This window comes from Podarcis cretensis (assembly GCF_951804945.1).
Source record: "Podarcis cretensis genome assembly, chromosome: 3".
Lineage (NCBI taxonomy): Eukaryota > Metazoa > Chordata > Lepidosauria > Squamata > Lacertidae > Podarcis > Podarcis cretensis.
This window is the reverse complement of record NC_137172.1, coordinates 11,484,791-11,503,694: the sequence shown is the minus strand read 5'-3', so window position 1 is coordinate 11,503,694 and position 18,904 is coordinate 11,484,791.

Below are 18,904 nucleotides of genomic sequence, written 5' to 3'. Positions count from 1 at the left end.
GGAGCAAACTCACCTGCCCTGGAGGAGCAAGCATTTACAACCCAAACATTCTTGCAAAGTGAATGTTGGAAGATTCAGGAAAGATAAAAGGAAGCACTTTTGTGGAACTTACTCTCAGAGGAGGCAGTGATGCCTGCTAACTTGGATGGCTTTAAAAGAGGATTCATGGAGGAGAGTGCTACCAGTGGCTCCTAGCTGTGATGGCTATGCTCTGCCTCCATAGTTGGAAGATGTAAGAGCCAGTGTGGTGTAGTGGTTAAGAGCGGTAGATTCGTAATCTGGTGAACCGGGTTTGCATCTTTGCTCCTCCACATGCAGCTGCTGGGTGACCTTGGGCTAGTCACACTTCTCTGAAGTCTCTCAGCCTCAGTCACCTCACAGAGTGTTTGTTGTGGGGGAGGAAGGGAAAGGAGAATGTTAGCCGCTTTGAGATTCTTTCGGATAGTGATAAAGCGGGATATCAAATCCAAACTCTTCTTCTTCTGAATACCAGTTGCTGGAAACCACAGGGGGGGGGGTAGAGGGCTCTTGTGCTTAGATCCTGCTCCCTGGTTTCTCACAGGCATCTGGGAGGCCACCATGAGAATAGGATGCTGGACCAGATGGGCCATTGACCTGACACAGCAGGTTCTTCCTACGTTGTCATCAGTGAGAGCATCAAATGTCATCTTCAAAAGCTTGGCTGGTAGGCTGTGGAAACTGTTGGGACAGCTTCATTGTTTCCTTCCAGTTCTGATCATCTTGCCTCATTCTTGAACCCCTATATCAGGCCTCCTGAGCTCTGTGTCTGATGCCAAGTCTGTACCGTTACTGGGCCTGAATAAAGATCTCTTTCTTACTTACATATTGCTGTTGTTGTTTAGTCATTTAGTCGTGTCCGACTCTTCGTGACCCCATGGACCAGAGCACGCCAGGCTCTCCTGTCTTCCACTGCCTCCCGCAGTTTGGTCAAACTCATGCTGGTAGCTTTGAGAACACTGTCCAACCATCTCGTCCTCTGTCATCCCCTTCTCCTTGTGCCCTCCATCTTTCCCAACATCAGGGTCTTTTCCAGGGAGTCTTCTCTTCTCATGAGGTGGCCAAAGTATTGGAGCCTCAGCTTCACGATCTGTCCTTCCAGTGAGCACTCAGGACTGACTTCCTTAAGAATGGATCGGTTTGATCTTCTTGCAGTCCATGGGACTCTCAAGAGTGTCCTCCAGCACCAGAATTCAAAAGCATCCATTCTTCGGCGATCAGCCTTCTTTATGGTCCAGCTCTCACTTCCATACATCACTACTGGGAAAACCATAGCGAGCCTCTGTTTGCATGTGCTGGATGCGAGACAGGACAGTACCAGTCACAGAGCTAATGGTTCCCTGCTGCCACCCTGATCCCAGTGGATTCTGCGTGACTGGATTTTTTTATTTTTATTTTTGCATGTGAGGATCTGCAGTGCAGAAAGCCCCCACCCTCTCACTTCTTCTACCCTCTTGCCTTAGAAGGTGACACAAAATTGTCAGCAAAATTGCACTCCCGTAGTTCCACGGTAATAGAAAAGAAACAGCCGTGTTTTGCATGCCACGTTCAGGACATGCCTCTTTCTCCTCCTGGTTTCCTGCCATGCAACCAGTTGAAATGTTTTCCTCCTGCCTCTTTTGTTTGCTGAAAGCAGGGTTTTTGCTTCGGCAGCTTGAGATCTCTTTTAACGGGAAAGGGCTCGGAAGCTGGAGTTTTGATCTGGGACTGGATGAGTTCTCGTCTCTCCTTATCCTGTAGCTGTGATCTGTTTATTCTGCGTATCATTTCCAGCCTGTCAGAGAAATGCCATTGATACGGCTGACAATCTCAACACAAAATGTTCAGCCATCTGATGCACTCCCTGCCAGCTGTACTGGCAAACTCGGCATGTTCCAAATGCTGCCATCCGAAGCAGGCGGCGACCAGGGGGTGGGGAAGTGGCATGACGGTGGCATAATGATTAGAAAGCTGCAGTTGAGTAGTAGAGCATCTGTTCCACATGTAGAAGGTCCCAGGTTGAATCCTTGGCCTTTCCAGCTAGGATTTGGGGAGACTGGAGAGCCACTGCTATCCAGTGTAGACAAAACTGAGCTATATGGACCAATGTTCTGACTCTGTATAAGACAGCTGATCCTAATAGATTGCTGGCGGCGAGAAGAGGAATATTCAAACATTCCTAGTGATTCTCCTTGAGTTGCCTCAAGAGGGGTGTTCACACACCAACAAGTGTGTAATTTGTGAAGCTGTGTATGCAGATAGTGGGGTTTTGTCAAGGAACTGTCAGGCAAGCGCAGGTCATCCACAGGGCAGGAAGAACACTAGGCGCGAAATGCAATTAGCTTTTATTTGCAGAAAGTAACAACACAGCAGGCTCAACTCGTTGCAGCTTGAGATGTTGGTGAAACTGAGCACTGGCCCTGCCTCTCCCCCTCTAGTCCCTCACTCTAGATCCCTCCCAAGCAGACAAATGCTGCGTCGAGGGGCTGGACTCCTCCTCTGGGCCTGTCTGGCTCACTGCTCAGCAATCATACAGGATTCTCCTTGAGCGGGGTGCCAGAAGGGGTGGAGAGCCAGCAGGACTGGGACTGTCCTCTTCTGTGTAGCAAGGGCAAGCTCTGACTCTTCTCTGTCTGAGTCTACACTCACACCGTGACCCTCACCCTCTAGTTCTGTCCTGGAAGGGCCACCTTCTGATTCCCACCCCCTGATTGCTCAAACCTCCTGCTTCTAGCACCTCTTAGCTCGCCCCTTCAATAGGCTATTCTCCAGTGTCCCACCACCACAATCCAGGGTCTAAGTCGTCTTCTGTGCCATCTCTGGGGGCTCTAGGGCAGGTGTTGCCCACCACTCTTCCTCACCCAGCCAGTCCCTGACAGGTGTGCAGTTAGTCACATGTAGCATTCATGTAGCAGGTGGCGCTGTGGGTTAAACCACAGAGCCTAGGGCTTGCTGATCAGAAGGTTGGTGGTTCGAATCCCCACAATGGGGTGAGCTCCCGTTGCTTGGTCCCTGCTCCTGCCAACCTAGCAGTTCAAAAGCAGGTCAAAGTGCAAGTAGATAAATAGGTACTGCTCTGGCGGGAAGGTAAATGGTGTTTCCATGCGCTGCTCTGGTTCGCCAGAAGCGGCTTAGTCATGCTGGCCACATGACCCGGAAGCTGTACACCAGCTCCGTCAGCCAATAAAGCGAGATGAGCGCTGCAACCCCAGAGTCGGCCATGACTGGACCTAATGTTCAGGAGTCCCTTTACCTTTAGCATTCAGCAAGTGCACAGCCTGTGTATCTGTGTGCAAAATAGTTGAAATCAGCAAGTGCACACACTTTAACACAAACGCTTGTAGCTTGTACCTGTGTTCACTGTAACGTGAGAACAAGCCTTGTAAGAGATGTCCAGCTGTGGTCGGCAAACTCAACTCAGGTACATAAACAGGTGGGCTTGGCTAATATGAACTATGCCCCTCAGGGAATATAGCTCACTTTCTCCCCCTCCCATCCTGAGTTCCAATAGCAGACACTGCACTGTACTCTTTATCAATGCCCACCTGATACTTGTGAATCCCTGAGCTCTCATCTGCTGCCTCCTCATTTACTAGCAGTGGTATCAAGGAGGTCTGTCCGTAATGCCCCCATTGATCCCTGGCACCTGGGATGCTGAAATGAGAGTGTCCTACATACTAGAGACCCTGGAGGATGCCGTTTTCAGGGCATCCCATGTCCCTGTTGAGTAACTCAGTTGCCTTGGAAACCTGCATCTCTCAGATCAGCTCTAACACAATGTGTTTTATTGGGTCAGTCGACACAGTCATTGCGCATACAGCAATGAGGCGAAGAGAACTCAAGCGATGTTCCTGCATGGGTGAACAGAGACTTAAGGATGCAATAATCCAACCCTGAGAGACCAAGGGGATATGTGTGTGAACCGGGCCCAAGTACTGAGCCACCTAGTGGTCAGAGTCTCCACCCCCATCATTCAGCCCAGACACTAAGGTCCAGCACTGAGGGCCTTCTGGAGGTTCCCTCTCCGCGAAAAGTGAGGTTACAGGGAACCAGGCAGAGGGCCCCATCCTGTGGAACACCCTCCCATCAGATGTCAAAGGAAAAAACAACTATATGACATTTAGAAGACATCTGAAGGCAGCCCTGTTTAGGGAAGTTTTTAATGTTTGATGTTTTATTGTGTTTATAATATTCTGTTGGGAGCTGCCCAGAGTGGCTGGGGAAACCCAGACAGATGGATGGGGTATAAATAATAAATTGTTGTTGTTGTTACAAGGATGTGTCAACTGGCCATCGGTTCTACCATCTCAGGCCTCCACAATGACCTGCCAAGGATGAGGACGAATGCAAAAAGTAGGAAGGGGTAGAAAGTGCTTTCAACAAGCAGGTGACTTCTGTTTCCGACTGCTCCTTTTTTCTTCCCTACCTTTCAGTTAAAGCATAATAAGGTCCAATAGCATGGAGAGAGAGAAGCTACGTGTTGTTCAAGAAACCTCCTTCATTCAATGCCATCCTCCGCCCCCTCAGCAAAAAGAAGCCCGTCTCTTTACCTATCTCATAGTGACTGTCCTTGAGTTGTCTCTAGAGGGCTTCTCACACACGACGTTCAACAAGTGTGCAATCTCCGGAGCTGTGCATACAAATAGCGCTTTGTACTATAGTTGGAGAGAGGGCTGAGTCAGTCCATCCACATGCTAGAGAGATTCTGCTGCCCTGGGGGTTAGGAGAAAAAAACCACACTACCAACATCTCTCAATTCCAGCAGAGATGTGGGCAGATCTGCTGGTTTTTGCATGCAATGGGTGCCTCTACCAAAATATGTATTTATGTATGTGTTGCCTTGCTTTTTTCACCTGGCGGCTCAAGGTGATATAAATGGTTCCCCCCCTCCCAATTTAATCCCCAAAACAACCCTGTGAGGTGGGTTAGGCTGAGAGACAGCAACTGCCCCAAGGTCACCTTGTGATCTTTGTGGCCTGAGTGGTCTCTACCAGGTCCTAGTCCAACCACTCTAACCATTATACCACATTGTCTCTCATTTGTTCTGCTAAGTATGGTCTTTGCCAGCCATTTGCTCCTCTGAATTAGTTTTTCTGGAGCTCAATTCCAAAATTTCCATCTGTGTTAATGCATTGCTTGGCTGTTGTTATTTTCTAATCCTGCTCTCTCCCCAAAGGCTCAGGCTCTCTGGGGTGCCTGTCAAATCTCGAAGCCTCTGGCAGCGAGACAAGAACACAAAGTGCGGCTTTCTTGGGGAGTGACCAGTTATATATAAACAGCTCTCCCAATCGATAGTTAATGGCTTATTGAATTGAATCAAACAGTATCCAAATGTGTATTTTAAGAAGGCAGCGACCTTGGGTTGCATCTCCTCCTTGGCTGATGTTATCTGCTGTGTCAGTGGCTCTCACATCAGATCAATAGCCGACGTTCTCCTTCAAGGGCTGTTGTTATTTAGAAAGGTGATATTGCAAAATATGACAAGACCTAGCAGATGACTCGACACTTCCGACGTTGTGATGAGGAGGTGGGGGGGATGAGACGAGCCACTCTGATGGGTGAGAAAAAAAGACACATATTTTCCAGGAAGCAATTTTGGACTTTGGCTCAGCAGGTTATAACACTTTGCTATAAGGATGCGGGTGGAGCTGTGGGTTAAACCACAAAGCCTAGGACTTGCCGATCAGAAGGTCGGCGGTTCGAATCCCCATGAGGGGGTGAGCTCCCGTTGCTCGGTCCCTGCTCCTGCCAACCTAGCAGTTCGAAAGCACGTCAAGTGCAAGTAGATAAATAGGTACCGCTCTGGCGGGAAGGTAAACGGTGTTTCCGTGCGCTGCTCTGGTTCACCAGAAGCAGCTTAGTCATGCTGGCCACATGACCTGGAAGCTGTACGCCGCCTTCCTTGGCCAATAAAGCGAGATGAGCGCCGCAACCCCAGAGTCGGCCACGACTGGATCTAATGGTCAGGGGTCCCTTTACCTTTACCTATAAGGACTTACCAAACAAACACTCCACGCCACGCCACATGTGAGGTAGTTAGGCTGAGGGACAGTGACTGGCCCAAGGTCACCCACTGAGCTTCAAGGCTGAGTGGAGATTTGAGCCCTGGTCTCTCAGGTCCTAGTTTGATGCTCTAACCCAAGGTTTCCCAAACTTAGGTCTTTAGCTGTTTTGGAACTACAATTCCCTTCACCCCTGTCTTGCTAGCGAGGAATGATGGGAGTGACATTGCTGACATCGCTGGAGCCTGCCCCCATGACATTGCCAAGGGCTTCCCCTAGAGCTCAGAAGGTTTGGGCCCTGAAATCTGAGGGTCTGGGATGCTCTTGAAACAGAGGCGATGAACAGTTGTTCACCTGACCAGAGACAAATGATGGGACTCTTACCTGTGCTTAGTACTGAAGTAAGAGCAGCAAAATCTCAGCTAAGAAGCCTCATTTGGAAATTAAACCAATGTCCAGACTTTAACATTCAAAAACTTTACTTGAAGACACTTATAGTTATAGATGAATTAAAACATAATATGTACAGTCACATGCTTCTTCAAGCATGGGCTTACAGTCTGTTCTTCCAGCTTCCAAACAACTGTAGTTTCCTCTTTTTCCAGAGTTCAGCATTCACCTTTCTGTATCTCAATCAGCTCCTATAAGAGATTTCCACTTTTACCTTCTCCTGCAGCTTTGCTCGCTTTCTGTGAAGAAGAAGCAGCACTCCAACACTCCATTCAACTTAGCAGTGTTCACAGTGGATTCTAAAGCAGTCATTTTGCGTCACATAAAATGGAATCTCTCCTTCACTAGATACCTCCCATTTAAACATATAGTAAAGCATACAAGCACTTACAATTTCAGTGAATTAAATCACTATATAGTAGTTCCTCAGGTTACATACGCTTCAGGTTACATACGCTTCAGGTTACAGACTCCGCTAACCCAGAAATAGTGCTTCAGGTTAAGAACTTTGCTTCAGGATGAGAACAGAAATCGGGCTCTGGCGGTGTGGCAGCAGCAGGAGGCCCATGAGCTAAAGTGGTGCTCCAGGTTAAGAACAGTTTCAGGTTACCGTAAGTACGGACCTTCGGAACGAATTAAGTACTTAACCTGAGGTACAACTGTACTTAACATCTAGCAGGAAAATTCCTACTCTGTGCCAAAGTCAGATGCTTCTATATTTACCCAGCCACACATCTCGTTCCAACCAGGAAAACAAGAACCACCGTCACTATTTAAGGGCACATTTCAGCCAGGCAAAAAGCACCTGAAGCAGGGGTAGGGCAGGGACAGTGAAAGGGCATGGTCTGGGGAGATGGGTGTGGCCTGAGAGAATCCTTTTTTTTTTTATAATAATTTTTATTCATTTTTCAAACAGATAATAAAAACAATATAGAACAATATAGCTTCAAAATCATAATTTCATACCCTTCTTTCTTTTGACTTCCCCATACCTCCCCATCCCTGCATCCTTGTTTAATGGTTCTTTAGCAACCCTTAGGTCCATTGTCTTAATTCCCTTTCATAAAGTTTCCTTTAGTTTTTTTTTTTTATTACTGCTGCAATTCTTTACCTCTTACCCCCTGACATCTTAACATTCCTCAATTTTACAATTGTTTTTAAGATATATTTTAAATTTCTTCCAGTCCTCTTCCACTGTCTCTTTCCCCTGGTCACGGATTCTGCCCGTCATCTCGGCCAGTCCCATAAAGTCGATCACCTTTGTTTGCCATTCTTCCAGAGTAGGTAGTTCTTGCATCTTCCAATACTTTGCCAGTAGAATTCTTGCTGCTGTAGTGGCGTACATAAAGAAAATCCTATCCTTCTTTAGCAACGATTGGCCAACCATGCCCAAGAGAAAAGCCTCTGGTTTCTTAGGAATGGCCTGAGAGAATCCTGAGGGCCAGATACTAGTGACCTGGAGGGCCACATCTCAGACCGGCGCCCGAGGTACCTCCCCACTGGTAAAAAGAGCTTCTTGGTGGATGCAGACTTCAACTGGCAACATTAAAGAACAACTCTTCACAGCCCTCTCGCATGTGAGTGTCATCTACTGCTATGGTCTAAGGACTAATGCAATTAAAGTTATTCTACTCTACCTAACTCTCATGAGAGGAGATCTAAACTTGGTCATCCAGTTTACACCTCGTGGACCTAACCACTACACCGGGTTAGGAGTATCTCTTAAAGATTCCCCTCATTTTCCATATTCTTTGAGTTTGCATTGTTATTCCTCCCTTCTGCAAACCTTGGATCCATCTTCACCAGTTGCCATAGCAACTCTCTCAGGCACAAGAACAAGCAAAGGCTACACAGATCGGCGCAAGAAACTTAGTCAGTTGGGGGTTTCGTAGGTACCTGAGCCTGTGAAAAGTCCCACTGCTTCCAGAACGTCGATATCTGATGGGTAGGATACGTGACCTTTTTTGCTGTACCTTGATCACCCTATACTGATGTCTTCATCCACAGTAAGGCTGTGCAAAGACTAGCACACAGAGAAGAGGAACCACAGCCTGACTCCTCTGAGGAGTGAGAAGTCTTTCAGTGTTTTTCTTTGCCAAGATAGTTAAGGTAATCCTGGCTTCATCTGCACAATGCATTTCACGTTGTATTGTTGTTGTTTAGTCGTTTAGTCGTGTCCGACTCTTCGTGACCCCATGGACCAGAGAACGCCAGGCACTCCTGTCCTCCACTGCCCCCCGCAGCTTGGTCAGACTCATGCTGGTAACCTCGAAAACACTATCCAGCCATCTCGTCCTCTGTCGCCCCCTTCTCCTTGTGCCCTCCATCTTTCCCAACATCAGGGTCTTCTCCAGGGAGTCTTCTCTTCTCATGAGGTGGCCAAAGTACTGGAGCCTCAGCTTCACAATCTGTCCTTCCAGTGAGCACTCAGGGCTGATTTCCTTCAGAATGGAGAGGTTTGATCTTCTTGCAGTCCATGGGACTCTCAAGAGTCTCCTCCAGACCAGAATTCAAAAGCATCCATTCTTCGGCGATCAGCCTTCTTTATGGTCCAGCTCTCACTTCCATACATCACTACTGGGAAAACCATAGCTTTAACTATACGGACCTTTGTTGGCAAGGTGATGTCTCTACTTCTCAAGATGCTGTCTAGGCCTGTCATTGCCCTTCTCCCAAGAAGCAGGCGTCTTTTAATTTCGTGGCTGCTGTCACCATCTGCAGTGATCATGGAGCCCAAGAAAGTAAAATCTCTCACTGCCTCCATTTCTTCCCCTTCTATTTGCCAGGAGGTGATGGGACCAGTAGCCATGATCTTCGTTTTTTTGATGTTGAGCTTCAGACCATATTTTGCACTCTCCTCTTTCACCCTCAATAAAAGGTTCTTTAATTCCTCCTCACTTTCTGCCATCAAGGTTGTGTCATCTGCATATCTGAGGTTGTTGATATTTCTTCCGGCAATCTTAATTCCGGCTAGGGATTCATCCAGCCCAGCCTTTCGCATGATGAATTCTGCATATAAGTTAAATAAGCAGGGAGACAAAATGCAGCCTTGTCGTACTCCTTTCCCAATTTTGAACCAGTCAGTTGTTCCATATCCAGTTCTAACTGTAGCTTCTTGTCCCACATAGAGATTTCTCAGGAGACAGATGAGGTGATCAGGCACTCCCATTTCTTTAAGAACTTGCTATAGTTTGCCATGGTCGACACAGTCAAAGGCTTTTGCATAGTCAATGAAGCAGAAGTAAATGTCTTTCTGGAACTCTCTAGCTTTCTCCATAATCCAGCGCATGTTTGCAATTTGGTCTCTGGTTCCTCTGCCTCTTCTAAATCCAGCTTGCACTTCTGGGAGTTCTCGGTCCACATACTGCTTGAGCCTTCCTTGTAGAATTTTAAGCATAACCTTGCTAGCGTGAGAAATTAGTGCAATTGTGCGATAGTTGGAGCATTCTTTGGCACTGCCCTTCTTTGGGATTGGGATGTAGACTGATCTTCTCCAATCTTCTGACCACTGCTGAGTTTTCCAAACTTGCTGGCATATTGAGTGTAGCACCTTAACAGCATCATCTTTTAAAATTTTAAATAGTTCAGCTGGAATACCATCACTTCCACTGGCCTTGTTATTTGCAGTGCTTTCTAAGGCCCATTTGACTTCACTCTCCAGGATGTCTGGCTCAAGGTCAGCAACCACACTACCTGGGGTATATGAGACATCCGTTTCTTTCTGGTATAATTTCTCTGTGTATTCTTGCCACCTCTTCTTGATGTCTTCTGCTTCTGTTAGGTCCTTTCCACTTTTGTCCTTTATTATGGAAATCTTTGTACGAAATGTTGTATTGTGCCTCTTTGTACAAAACGTTGTATTGTGCCTCTTTAAATAGCTGTGACTTTTCCCAAAGAACCTTGGGAGCTGTAGTTTGTAAGAAGATCCCAACAGAGACTTCATTTCCTTAGGGTCTTGCGAAAAAACAATGTTAGACAGCAACTGATGATTTCCTTCTATCGGTCCATGATAGAAAGTGTTCTCTCATACTGTACAGTGGTACCTCGGGTTAAAGATGCTTCAGGTTACAGACTCCGCTAAGCCAGAAATAGTACCTCGGGTTAAGAACTTTGCTTCAGGATGAGAACAGAAATTGCACGGCGGTAGTGGGAGGCCCCATTAGCTAAAGTGGTACCTCAGGTTAAGAACAGTTTCAGGTTAAGAAAGGACCTCCGGAATGAATTAAGTTCTTAACCTGAGGTACCACTGTATTACAGTGTGGCATGTTGGATTGACAGCCGTGGACAGAAAGTCCCTATAGAAGGTGGTGAAGACAGCACACGATATCATGGGCTGTTCCCTGCGTCTGCTAGATGTCATCACAGGAGACCATTACCTCAGAAGAGCGAGGAACATTCTCAGGGATGATTCACACCCTGGCCAGCACCTTTTTAATCTCCTGCCCTTGGGCAGGAGATATAGAAGCATGCTAAACCGCACCAACAGGTTAAAGAACAGTTTCTACCCGTGGGCCATGAGGCTGATGAATGGAAGACAGTAACATTGCAGCTGATGTTAGGGGTTGGTGGTCGTACGACAGCACACAGAGTGTAACAAGGACTGAGAGATTGTGGGGTGTGTGTGAGGGGGGTCTCATTTAATCTCACTGTAAACAAGTGGCACAGTGACAATAAAGTATTTTTATTCTCTTCCCCTCACAGAGCTACACTCCTCAGAGTTCCCTGGGAAGAGGGACGGATTCTGCAAATATGACCCTCCAGGCCATTCTGTCAGGCCATGCCCCCACTGGTCCTGTTTTGTGTTTCCCCCCAGGACTGGAATGTATCCTTCAATTCTGACAATGCCTCTTCCTTGTGTGAATGCAAGTTGGAGAAGGCTGTGTGGATGTAGAAAACAGCCTACTGAACAAAGGTAAAATTTGCATGGTTGCTCCACCCACTTTTGCCACTCGCTGGACCCGCCACTGGCATGTGGCCCTCAGAAGGCTGCCCAGAATGGACTGTGGCTCTCAGGCTGCAAGAAGGTCCATCATATCTGTTTTCAGTTTGAAATGGTGCTATAGCTAACTGTGGACAGCTCCCTTCAAACCATCCTCTCTCAAACAAGGAAAGTACTGCTCATCGTGACTTCCGTTGAACCCAGAAACCCAGAACTCATTGTCAAAATGAGTGAGCAGCACTGAGAAGAATTTGATGAGAACTCTTTCTTTGTGCCTGTAGTAGCTATCAGAAGTGCTGGCTGCTACAGTCACCCTCAGGCTTCCTTCCTTCCTTTAACCAAGTGGAGCCTCAGCCATAGGCTGGACCAGGCCAAAATGTTCAAGTTCCTTCAAAAGCCTGCAGGTTGTGGGACTTTATAATTCTAAAGCAGTGGCTGAATTTCTGCAAAGTAAAAAAAATCTTACAATCATAGAACTGTAGATTTGGAATAGACCCCAAGGGTCATATAGTTCAACCACCCTAAACGGAGGAATCACAGCTAAAGAATCCCCGACAGATGGCCACCCATACTTAAAAACTTAAACTCAACAACCTCCAATGAAGGAGAGGCTATCATGTCCTGAGGGAGCCACTGTTGAACAGCTCTTACCACCAGAAAGCTCTTCCTAATGTTTAATCAGAATTTAATTCAAATTACAAGAATCAGTTGGTTGGGGTCCTAATATCTGGAGCAGGAGAAAACAAGTTTGCTTCATTTTCCATGTGACAACCCTTTAGATATTTGAAGATGTTAATCATATCATTGTTCAGTCTCTTCTTTTCCAGGCTAAACATACCTAGTTCCCTCAAGTGTTCCACCCTTCAGTATCTTGGTCACCTTCCTCTGCAACCAAGCATATGTCTACCGAGAGCTGCTTGTTAAATCTTTTTCCTGAAGCACTGTTAATGGTTATTGTTTGCCCTAAGCATAATCACTTCCAAATGTTGGAGGGGCATCTCCATCCATGGAGATGTGTTAATCACTGCAGACAGATCTTTCTCTCTCTTTAATCCAATGTAGAACAGTGGGAGGGACAAAGAAACAAATGGAATGATTAAACTCAGAGTGCAATTGGGTGTTTCCAATATAACTTTTATTAGTAAGTTCTTAATGTTTCTGATAGCAGAAATCCCAGCAGGCTGCACTCATAATATCCACTGTGATGAATGCAAATGACAAAAGACACTGGTGCAGATAATAAACTTGGAAGCTAATGAGCTGGTTGCCTAAAATACACTGTGCATAATGAAGATCTTATACTTACTTGACATTTGTTTATTCTGAATTCCCATGTCAATATTCTCAATTTGTATTCAGTTGAGTTTGGCGAATAATTCCATTGTTTATGATTTGAAGGGTGAAGGTTAAGTCCTCTTTAAGCCCTGTCAAAATTGACGTCACTCAGACTTCTTGGAAGAAAGTGAGGTTAGCCAATGTGGTATCCTCTAGATCAGTGATGGCCAAATTTGGCCCTCCAACTGTTTTGGGACTACAACTCCCATCATACCAAACTAATAGGACCAGTGGTCAGAGATGATGGGAATTGTAGTCCCAAAACAGCTGGAGGGCTAAGTTTGACCATCACTGCTCTAGATCAACCTTTCTCCACCTTGAGTTCTCAGATGGTTTGGGACTACAATTCCCATCATCCCTAGCTGGCAGGACCAGTGGTCAGGGATGGCAGAAGTTGTCTTTTTGAGGGGTGTGTGTGATGGAAGTAGTAATCCAATGACAGGAGTGAGCAAGCAGTAAATCACACTGTGCACTCTTTATTAGCAAGAACAAGATCTGCACTTGGTAGAGTGTCTGGTCAATGATCACTGGAACTCATCCTTGGTACGTCTTGCCCCATGGATCAGTTGCCGAGACTAAAGCTCCCTGCCTCCCCCAAGCCTTCTATGTTTCCTTCTTTCTAGGAATTTTTCCAAGCAATCAGAGACAGCGCCTGTATGCCTGTCTCGGCTCTGCACACTTCATGCCTCTTCTGGTTCTGGAAGACCAGGGGGAGGGAAGATTGTCACAGCAGGAGGAGGAGCCACCCGTAACTCTTCACCAGCCCAACTTATTTCTGCCTCTTGGCCACTGTCCTCCCACCCTCCTGCTTCTGCATCTGCCTTATTATTATTATTATTATTATTATTATTATTATTATTATGTAATTCTGGACTTCTTTCTGTCACAGACTCTCCCAGCTCACAAAGCCCTGTTACTCCTTCAGCTTCTGACATCTCTTCCCAGTCTTCTCCCTCTCACCACTCATCCTCATCCGACCACCAATTCCCAGGCCCTAAGCCTTCTTCCTGTTGTGGTCCCCCGGCTGGTTCCTCCCATCATTCCTCTGCGCCCAACCAGTTCATGACATCCAACAACTTCTGAGGACCTGAAATTGAGAAAGGCTGCTCTGTACCGGACTACAAAGCCCATCAACCCCAGGCAACATAGTCAGTGGCCAGGGGTATGATGGGAGTTGTAGTTCAACAGCAGGTTGGCTACCCCAGGAACAAAGGGTGATGTCCAACTAAGTCATTCTCTAAGTTAGACCCATTGGAACCAATAGATGTAAGTGACTTAGCTTCCTTGATATCACTCAATGACTTTAAATCTTGTGGCATAAAGATATGTAGGTCTAGTTGCCATTCTAACTTTATGTTGAATTTTACAGATAGACGGAAAGGTAGATAATATACATCAAACTATGTACTTGAAAATTACATGGAAACTTAAAAAGATGGGGGAAATCAGATTCAAGAAGAAGAAGAAGAAGAAGAAGAAGAAGAAGAAGAAGAAATTAGCTTTCGTCTTCCAGAAGTGCTGAGAAAGAAATGACCTTGCGCTTTCCTGCAGATAAGAAAAGACCAGAGCAGCAAATGGAAGGATCAGAATTTCACAGCCAGGGCTGAAAGAGGATCAAAGGAGCAGCGAGAGTTGACAGATTATCCCAGGTGTCATATGCATGTTCTAAATACAAGTGGCAGGACGAAAAGGGAAGCAGCTGAAAGGGAATCTGCTTTGACTGGGATTTGAAACATCTGACAAAATCAAAGGGGAACGTGAAACTGGCTTTTTTTTTGTCCCTTGTTAAGCACATTTGGTATGGGCTGAGGAGGGTTCTTGAGTCAAAGCTTAACACTGGAGTGTTGGGCATTTCCAAGTTTCTTCTTCATTTCATGAACTCTAAGGGGTTTTTGCAGCCCCTACAGAAATGGTCCTATGAATCCTGGGTGCTGCTACTATAGATCAGGCTTCAACAAGCTGGTGACCACTAGATGCAACTCCCATCAGACCTGGTGAGGGCTGCTATAGATGTGCTGCCCATATGTAGTAAGGTCACTGGGGAGGAAAAGTAGTGCAGTTCTTTTCCTTCTCCTTCTCCTTCTCCACCCTTATTCTGGACTCTCCAGCTTCACACATTACATTAATTTCCCAAGAGAGAAGGGGAAGAAGTCGTGTGCACCACAAATTAAGAAGGATTTTGGCAAGCTGGAATGTGTGCGGAGAGGGATGACCCAAATGGTCAAAGGTCTGGAAGCCAATCCTTATGAGGAACAGTTGACAGGACTGAGAATGATTAGCCTAGAGGAGAGGACTGAGTGGGGATATGATTTTGTTGTTGTTGTTGTTTAGTCGTTTAGTCTTGTCCGACTCTTCGTGACCCCCTGGACCAGAGCATGCCAGGCACTCCTGTCTCCTACTGCCTCCGGCAGTTTGGTCAAACTCATGTTGGTAGCTTTGAGAACACTGTCCAACCATCTCGTCCTCTGTTGTCCCCTTCTCCTTGTGCCCTCCCTCTTTCCCAACATCAGGGTCTTTTCCAGGGAGTCTTCTCTTCTCATGAGTTGGCCAAAGTATTGGAGTCTCAGCTTCAGGATCTGTCCTTCCAGTGAGCACTCAGGGCTGATTTCCTTCAGAATGGATAGGTTTGATCTTCTTGCAGTCCATGGGACTCTCAAGAGTCTCCCCCAGCACCATAATTCAAAAGCATCAATTCTTCGGCAATCAGCCTTCTTTATGGTCCAGCTCTCACTTCCATACATCACTACTGGGTGATATGATAACCATCCTCAAACATCTAAAGGGCTGTCATGTGGAAGATGGTGGAAGATTGCTTTCTCCTGCTCCAAAGGTTAGGACCCAAACCAATGGATTCAAGATACAAGAAGGCACATCTCCACCATGGAGAAAGCATATGTTCTCTGTCAAGCTCATAAAATTTGGTGGGACTTGTTTCCTAATAAATGTGTTCAGGCCTGGAAGCAAGATCTCATGCATGCTGACTCGGAAGCAAGTTTGACAGCCTTCAGTGTGCTGGGAACTCCTGAATTCAACCCTGCTTTATGCAGGTAGCTAGCATTTAAGAATACAGGGCAGGTGTAATGATATTTATTGGAAGATACCCTGTAATATGTAAAAAAGAAGAAGTCAGTTCTCAGTGGAATGGATTTGCAATAATTTGAAATAGCTTGTGGATGACTCAGTGCTTCATTTCTGCAGGAACAGCAACAGCTTGCTTGCCCCCTATCCTTAGGAAACAAATAGGTGGGTGAGCCACAGCTGAGCAGGTGCTAAACCATGATAAATGATGCCCTCTTGGTCGATCCCTGCATTGGCAGTTTATTCCAAGAGAGCATGCAGAGTCTGTAAAAGCATCTGTCTCCTGAAAATGCCCGTGGCAAACTTGCTTATTCGACTCGGGGTTTTTCGCCAGATATTTTTCACCTTTGTCTATATGTTCAGAGTACATTCTTTCCCCATTATTGTACTACTAAAACCTGGAACTGAGCCTGGGAGCTAATTGGTAAGCAATGGAGATCCCCCAACTCTGGTCTAATACACTTCCTATTGGCCCAAACTGGTGTTTTGGACCTAGGAAGAGCCTGCAGGATCAGGCCAATGGCCTACCTACTCTTGCCATTCTTGCAGTGGCCCACCAGAAGGACCCAAGGACTCTCCTCTCCTGTGGTTTCCAGCAACTAGTATTCAGAAGAAGACTGTTAGCCTACGTTCGGGAAGCAGCCGTAGCTCAGTGGTGGAGCACACGCAGAAGTTCCTGGGTTCAATGCTCAGCATCCCCTGGTACAGCTAAAACAGACTCCTATCTGAAACCCTGGTGTGCTGCTGGCACTCAGTGACGCGGGTGGTGCTGTGGTCTAAACCACAGAGCCTCTTGGGCTTGCTGATCGGAAGGTTGGCGGTTTGAATCCCCACAAAGGAATGAGCTCCTGTTGCTCTGTCCCAGCTCCTGCCAACCTAGCATTTCAAAAGCATACCAGTGCAAGTAGATAAATAGGTATTGCTGTGGTGGGAAGGTAAACAATGTTTCCATGTGCTCTGGCTTCCATCACGGTGTCCTGTTGTGCCAGGAGCAGTTTGGCCATGCTAGCCACATGACCCAGGAAGCTGTCTGTGGACAAACACCGGCTCCCTCGGCCTGAAAGCGAGATGAGCATCACAACCCCATAGTTGCCTTTGACTGGACTTAACCATCCAGGGGTCCTTTACCTTTTACTCAGTGCAGGCAATACTAACCAAAGATAGATAATATTCACTCATAAAAGGAAAATCATAAAATATCAGGGCGATGTTCAACTTTAAAACACAAAACACCATTAAGAACAATACAGATAATGGAAATGATGCGGCAATGTGAGGAAAGGATGATGACCCCATGTTTGGAACAGGAGCAGGAAACCTGATTTTAAGAAATTGTATTAAATTACGGTAAATTAAATTGGTTGGATTTGTAGTAATTTGGAAAATTAATAAAAATAATTTGGAAAAAAGAACAATACAGATAATCATTAAAGTGGCTGGTTAATTAAAAAGAAGAAAATAAACTGCAACATAGGTCTAATGTCATAGCAAGTTATTAAGGTAACCACTGAAAGTCAAAAGTGAAGAGGCCTGTCGCATCTCTGCTGGAGGAGTATTCTAGCAGAATGCTGGATGGCCTGACTTCTAGTTGAGACCGGTCAAGTCTCTATAATATGGGAGATGATGATAATAATACAGTGGTACCACTGGATAGAAACGGGATCCGTTCCGGAGCCCCGTTCATATCCTGAAGCAAACGCAACCCGCGTCTGCGTGTCTGCCCGTGCTCGGGTCGCGATTCGCCGCTTCTGCGCATGCGTGTGAAATCATTTTGACCGTCTGCGCATGCATGAGCGGCGAAACCCAGAAGTAACACGGAGTGCAACCCAAAAATGCTCAACCTGAAGGAACTTCAACCAGAGGTATGACTGTATAATAATAATTTATTATTTATACCCCACCCATCTGGCTGGCTCCCAACACAATACAGCATTAAACGTTAAACATTTCCCAAAGCAGGGCTACCTTCAGATGTCTTCTAAAAGCTGTATAGGTCTTTATCTCCTCAACATTGGAAGGGCACCACAGGGCGGGCGCCACTACTGAGAAGGCCCTCTGCCTGGTTTCCTGTAGCCTCACTTCTCACATCGAGGGAACCGCCAGAAGGCCCTCGGAGCTGGACCTCAGTGTTCGGGCAGAACGATGGGGGTGGAGACGCTCCTTCAGGTATACAGGACCAAGGCCATTTAGGGCTTTCAAGGTCAGCACCAACACTTTGAATTGTGCTTGGAAATGTATTGGGAGCCAATGTAGGTCTCTCAGGACCAGTGTTATAGAGATGATTGCTATGGTCTGCAATGGTTCTGGATACCAGTTGCTGGAAGCCACAGAAGGGGAGAGGCCTCTTGTGGGAGAGATTTCCCACAGGGATTTGGTTGGTCACTGTGAGAAGAGGAAGCTGGACTAAATGCAGCACTGGATTTAGGTTGGTGAGGGCGGTTCTCTCGCACTGGGCACTGAGCCCAGAGGGCACAAAGTTGAGAAGACTCATTTGAAATGCTCCATTTGGCAGGGCCAAATTTTGGCTTCGCTCGGGGTGTCATATTATGAAAGATTACCCAACACCCCCACCCCACCCCAGTTGTAAAGACTGCGGAGAGAATAATTGGGTGCACCTTGGATTAAATCTATGCTTCCAGGTGCCATAAGAAAGCTGCAGAGATAGTGCAGGATGGTGTGCACCCCGGAAACGATCTCTTTCAGCTTCTGCCTTCTGGAAGAAGTTATAAAGACTACAGAGTTATAAAGACTAGGACTAGCCGCCTGAGAAACAGTTTCTATTCAAATGCGATTTTGGTTTTAAAAGCAGTGTAAGGTATTCTCTGGGACGCGGGTGGCACTGTGGGTTAAACCACAGAGCCTAGGGCTTGCCGATCAGAAGGTCAGCAGTTCGAATCCCCACGACGGGGTGAGCTCCCGTTGCTCGGTCCCTGCTCCTGCCAACCTAGCAGTTCAAAAGCACGTCAAAGTGCAAGTAGATCAATAGGTACCACTCTGGCGGGAAAGTAAACGGCGTTTCCGTGCGCTGCTCTGGTTCGCCAGAAGCGGTTTGGTCATGCTGGCCACATAACCCGGAAGCTGTAAGCCAGCTCCCTCGGCCAAT